The 6,000-nt window shown below is 48.4% G+C and overlaps 1 protein-coding gene across 2 annotated transcripts in view; it reads right to left on the minus strand.

Moving 5' to 3' along the window:
* Positions 1-4,751, minus strand: part of VPS37C (VPS37C subunit of ESCRT-I) — a 31,662-nt gene extending 26,911 nt beyond the window's left edge. The window contains exon 1 of one of the 2 annotated variants that reach the window (XM_010384949.2): positions 4,454-4,751. The gene's annotated coding sequence lies outside the window, so the exon portion shown is untranslated. Of the gene's footprint in view, positions 1-4,143; positions 4,238-4,453 lie in introns of those variants that run through there. The other variant, XM_030918664.1, reaches the window with a different exon arrangement.
* Between the last annotated feature and the right edge of the window lie 1,249 nt (positions 4,752-6,000).

Raw genomic sequence — 6,000 nt, forward strand, 5'->3', positions numbered from 1 at the left:
TGTCCATGGACACTTGCATGGTTCCCAACTTTTAGGCTATTGTAAATAATGCTGCTATGAACATGGGTATACAAATACTTGTTCAAGTGTCCGCTTTCACTTATTTGGGTATACACCCAGAAGTGGAACTGCTAGATGATATGGCAATTCCATGTTTAATTTTTTGAGGAACTGCCATACTGTTTTCCACTGGCTATACCATTTTCCATTCCCATCAAAAAAGCACAAGGGTTTCAATTTCTCTACATCCTTGTCAACATTTATTATTTACTGTTTTTTGTTTTTTGTTTTGAATAATAGCCATCGTAATGGGTGAAGTGGTAGCTCACTGTGGTACTGATTTGCATTCCATAATGACTAGTGAAGTTGAGCATCTTTTCATGTACTTATTGGCCATTTGTGTATCTTCTTTGAAGAAATATCTATTCAAGTCCTTCACCCATTTTTGAATCGGGTTGTGTTTTTTGCTGTTGGGTAGTAGAAGTTCTTTACATATTCTGGAAATCAATTCCTAACACTAATTTTTTAAAGCTGGATTAGCTATACTAATATTAGACAAAGTAGATTTCAGAGCAAAGAATATTTCCTGGGGCTAAAAGGGTCATTTCATGATAAATGATATAGTTTGGATATCTGCCCCCTCCAAATCCGTTAAAATTTGATTCCCAATGTTGGAGGTAGGGCCTAGCGGTGAGACATGTTTAGGTCACAGGACAGATCCCTCATGAATGGCTTGGTGCCCTCCCCGCAGTAACGAGCTCTTGCTCTCTTAGTTCACATGAGAGCTGGTTGCTTAAAAGGGCCTGGCATCTCTCTTGCTCCCTCTGTGGCTGTGTGACACACCTGTTCCCCTTTCACCTTCTGCCACGAGTAAAACCTTCCTGAGTCCTCACCAGAAGCAGATGCTGATGCAATGTTTTTTGCACAGCATGTAGAACCATGAGCCAAATGCATCTTTTTTCTTTATAAATCGTCTGCTTCAGGTATTCCTTTATAGCAATGCAAAACAGCCTAATACAATACAATAAAGAAGGTCCATTCATACATGGAATGTAATACTCACAAAGGTCTGTGCAATTAACAACGGAGCTTCAAAACATGTGAAACACAAACTGATAAAACTACAAGGGGAAATGGACAAATCCACAATTATAATCAGAAGTGTCAATGTCCCTCTCTCAATAACTGAAAGAACAGAAGACCAAAAATCAGTAAAGACACAGAAGACTTGAACAACATTACAAACCAACCTGCCTGAATTGAAAGTTATAGAACACTTGACCCGGCAATAGCAGAATATGCAACCTCCTTAAGGGCTCACAGAACATTTACCAAGATAGACCATATTCTGGGCCATAAAACAAGTCTCAGCAAATTTAACAGGGAAATATGTTCTCTATTTAAAAGAAAATAAATTAGAAATCAGTGTTTACCAGACAGGAGAATAAAGTAATCCTATAATGCTGACTTTGTAATCCTGCTTGAGGTGGGACCAGATAAATCAGTAGCGGGACTGAAAATACTTACAGGTCTTCAAAGGTAGGCCTACCTGCCTGAGCTATCTGTTTGACGTTCACTGGGGAAACTCTCCTCTCTAGCCCATCCTAAGCCCCAGGGGTCCTACTTGTCAGCCTCAGCTAAATCAAGACAAACCTGTTTGATATTTGCTTAGTCTTTCACATAAACCAGTAAAAGAAGATAAAGAGGTGAGACATGAATTGGAAGGAGCATCTACTAAGTAAACATGCCTTTAAATCTAGCAAAACCTCAGACAGGGCTGCCATTAGACACCTCTCTCTCATTCGGTAAGCACCTGGGAACAGACCAAAACCTTGTGGAAACGCCACATCTTTCAAGGACACTTCTAACAGAATTTCCACACAACAGAGATCCAACTGGATCAAAAGAGCTAAATCCATTAAACCAGGTCTTCAGTGATCTGATTGTGTCAGCCTGGAAAACCCCTACTATTACTTGGCCAACAGTGTCCAGAAATGATTCATACGGCTAGCTAACCCAAAGGCCTCTTAAGGGCAAATTAACAAATTTCAAAGCAATAAATAAAAAGAAAACAAGAATCCTCGGGAATAATCTCACTTCCAAGCTACCAGTGGCCTAGCAAATCTACAAAGTTCTTACAGGCGGTGTTTCCCAAACTTGCCTTACAGTAAGAATCACCCAGTGCGTTCGTTAAAAATAGATTTCTGGGCCCTCCTCCAGACAATAGTACAGGAATCTCTAGAGGTGGAGCTCTGTATTTTTTTTTTTTTTTTTTTTTTGAGACAGAGTCTGGCTCTGTCGCCCAGGCTGGAGTGCGGTGGCCGGATCTCAGCTCACTGCAAGCTCCGCCTCCCGGGTTTATGCCATTCTCCTGCCTCAGCCTCCCAAGTAGCTGGGACTACAGGCGCCCGCCTCGTCGCCCGGCTAGTTTTTTGTATTCTTTAGTAGAGACGGGGTTTCACCATATTAGCCAGGGTGGTCTCGATCTCCTGACCTTGTGATCCGCCCGTCTCGGCCTCCCAAAGTGCTGGGATTACAGACTTGAGCCACCGCGCCCGGCCGGAGCTCTGTATTTTTAACAAGCGTCAGAAATTATTCTTAAGGTCCAGCACCTTTGGGAAACTAAAGGGTTTGAGAGGCAGTATCACACAGTTAAAAGCACATTGACTTCGAAATGAGACTGACGGGTTAGAAACCCCACTTGCGGCCGGACACAGTGGTTCACAACTGTAATGCCAGCACTTTGGGAGGCAGAAGCGGATGGATCACCTGAGGTCAGGAGTTCGAGATCAGCCTGGCCAACATGGTGAAACCCCGTCTCAACTAAAAAATACAAAAATTAGCCAGGCGTTGTGGCGAGCACCTATAATATCAGCTAATGGGGAGGCTGAGGCAGGAGAATCGCTTGAACCCAGGGGGCAGAGGCTGCAGTGAGCGGAGATCACACCACTTCACTCCAGCCTGGGCAACAGTTCAAGACTCCGTCTCAAAAAAAAAAAAAAAAATCCAAACTTGGTCACTTATTGGCTGTGTGACGCTAGCCAGGTTATCTAACATCTCTGCAACTCACTTCATCTGTAAAATGGGATCATCGCCTATTTGGACATGTTCACAAAATCCGGTATGTTCAGAAAGCCCTAGAACATGCTCAGCATATGAAGCCAAGCAACAAGTCACAGCTATTGCTACCTGCAAAACAGTGGCAGAAACTGCTCAGAAAGTCTACAATGAAAATGTGCTACTTAATGGAAATTACAAAGGCATGAAACCACATTTCCAAGATAATCTAGGAAACAGGCTTTTCTGGGCACTACCACTGCAAAGAACAAAGACTCACTTTAGCGTCCAGTATGTTCACCGCCAACAGTCCCCAATCCCACCCGGAACTAGAGTTCAGGTCTCTGCAGGGTTGCAGCTTTGGACAACAACGTAAGAGTCTTTCCTTCCCCAGTTCCTCGGTCACCATCACCTCCAGCTCTAAGGCCAAGAGTCACAGAAATGAGAGTCTGGTGGCAGCATCTTGATGCATTAGTAGGAAATGGGATTCCTGGAGCCAATAAAAAGGGTGGAAAAGGCCTTAGGCAGCAACAGGAGAACTGAGCGAAGGGAAATGAGTCTGGGAAGTTTCTGGAGCTGAAGACTGACATTCCCAGGGTAAGTGAGCCCAGACAAGGGGTAGCTAGGAGAGCACTGCCTCAGCTCGGCGACTAAAACCCCAGGTTGTCGAGTCAACTCTGCCAGTAACTCTCAAAACAGCTCCAGGTAACTCCTTCTCCCATCAGTAAAGTGGGAAATCTCATCAGCTGAGGAGGAAATGGAGAGGAACCAGGCATATAATGGGTATGTATACATCACTGCCCTTTGCGCCCAGAGGGTCCCGGGGTAAGAAATGGTCAATGATACTGGGAGGTCCAAGTCTGAGTCCTGAACAAAGCCAAAGCTGAAAGTCCCATCTCTGAAAGCCCTGGAGAAAGGGCACAAGCCAGTAAGTCAAAGCCAAAGTCCCTCCAACTCTCACCCTGCCACTGGTCTCCCGCGTGCCCTCTGGCAAGTCAGACCCTACTCTTAGGCCTCAGCTTCCCCATCTATACAATGGGCTAATTGGCTCTAATGTCATCAGAATTGTGACCGCAAGATGCTCACATACGGGGCGAGGGTCTGCGGAGATGGAGAAAGGAGGGTGGCGGTGAGGGGTGAAGCGGAACTGAAGGTGCGACCCGCAGGGGAGCCGGGGCGGCGCCTCGCGCTCTCCCCCGTTCCCTCACACCGCCAGGGGCAGGGGCGCCGGCCCCCGGCGCGAGTCACGCGCCCCTCGTGCCCAATCACCGGCCTCTGCCAGGATGAGGCGGGCAGGCGGGGGCGCTCCGGGAGCCACCGCCGGCGCCGCCCCCACCGTCGTCCTCTGCCCCGCCCGCCTGCGGCAGAGCTGGGACCCTCCCCAGTCCCGGCTCACCTGCCAGGGCCGCCGCCGCCGCCGCCGCCACCGCGGGCTAAACCGCAGCCGCGCCCACACTTCCGGGGTCCGCCAGGCCCGCCCCCTGCCGGATGTGACCCCCCCTTGCAACGTCCGGCGCCCCAGTGGCGCGCGTGCTCGCCCCGCGACCCCGTTGGGCGCCCCGCCTCGCGCGTCTCTGGGTTACCACGACATCGTGCCTCACACACACGCTCGCAGTCTCCCGTGCCACAACCACGGGAGCGCCCACGAGACCCCTCCCGCGCACGCCGCACGCCCCCCGGAAGAGGCCCCGCCCACTGGGCGGAGACCAGGCCGCTCTGGGCGAGTGCGCCGGCGCGGAAGTCCGCTGCCTTCCGAGTGGCCCCGAGGACTCGCTCAGTGCACAGCTCGACCTTGGGAGCCTTCTCGGAGGGGCCCAAAAGGAGCGGGAAGCAGATGGAAACCCAGAACCTAGGGGGAGCCCCAGATGGGCTGAGCTCAGACTGAGGAGCCCCAAGGCCACCACACACTCATTTCCATTTACTAGTTAATCTCTTCCCCCACCCATTTATTCTACAGAATTACCGATATTCCCCATCTCCCTTCCCCGCCCCCCCGGAAACAGGAGATTTCAGCATAATAAGGAAGCCCCCTCTGCTCTAGCCCTTTAAAAAAGGAACCTGAAGTGACTTGATGTTAACTAATCAGGTTTTTTTTTTCTTTCTCTATTCTGTTTCCTTTCCCATCTGCAAAACCCACTGCTCTGCTATTTCCCAGCGGGATTTGAGACCAAATAAGTCTATTTACAATGGTAACTGATGTCAATGTCTAAAGTTTCCAACCTCTCAAAATCAAGAGGTTGACCAAAAAGGGAGAAGTGTTAAGCTTAACCTAAAGCCCTCTCCTGGCATATTTTAAAGTTTGTCCTAAAGGTTTCTCCGTACATAGTGAACTGGAACCTACTCTTACCAATCACAGAGTTTCAGCCAATCACAGGCAGCCAACTGTTCAAACCTTGTTCCAATAAGGCAAATGTCAATCTGTCATTATTAGGGAACCAAACTGGATCCCTTTGCCCTCAGAAAGCCAGACACCGAAGTATCAGGTTTTTGTAGAGGGAAAGATTTGTTGCAAGTCAACTGGCAAGGAGACATGCTCAAATCTGTCTCCCCAAGCCAGGGGCTGTGGCAGGTGTTATAGGCAGAGGGTAATGAGCCGTGATCTGATTGAATCTTGCAGTGAGCAATGATCTGACTAGATCTTGCCATAGGATGATGCCATGCCTCAATCTGATTAGATCATGGATTATACCATGTATCTACTTCTTAATTCTGTTCCCGTTCTTTGATCTGAGCATTTAGGTTGCGCCTGTGGTTGCATGCTTGGTTCTTCTGGGCACGCTCAGGTTACATAACTTGCAACCTGGGATCCTGGCAACTGAAAAAAACAACTCACCACTTTATTACACAAAGTTGAACCAGATGGGGCTGGTTCTGTGCTTACATAACGGGTCCAACTCTTTCTGTACCTCGCTTCTGTTTTCTGGACATCCGTTTCCTTTTTCT

The sequence above is a fragment of the Rhinopithecus roxellana genome, chromosome 15 (assembly GCF_007565055.1).
Source record: "Rhinopithecus roxellana isolate Shanxi Qingling chromosome 15, ASM756505v1, whole genome shotgun sequence".
NCBI classification, from domain to species: Eukaryota; Metazoa; Chordata; class Mammalia; order Primates; family Cercopithecidae; genus Rhinopithecus; species Rhinopithecus roxellana.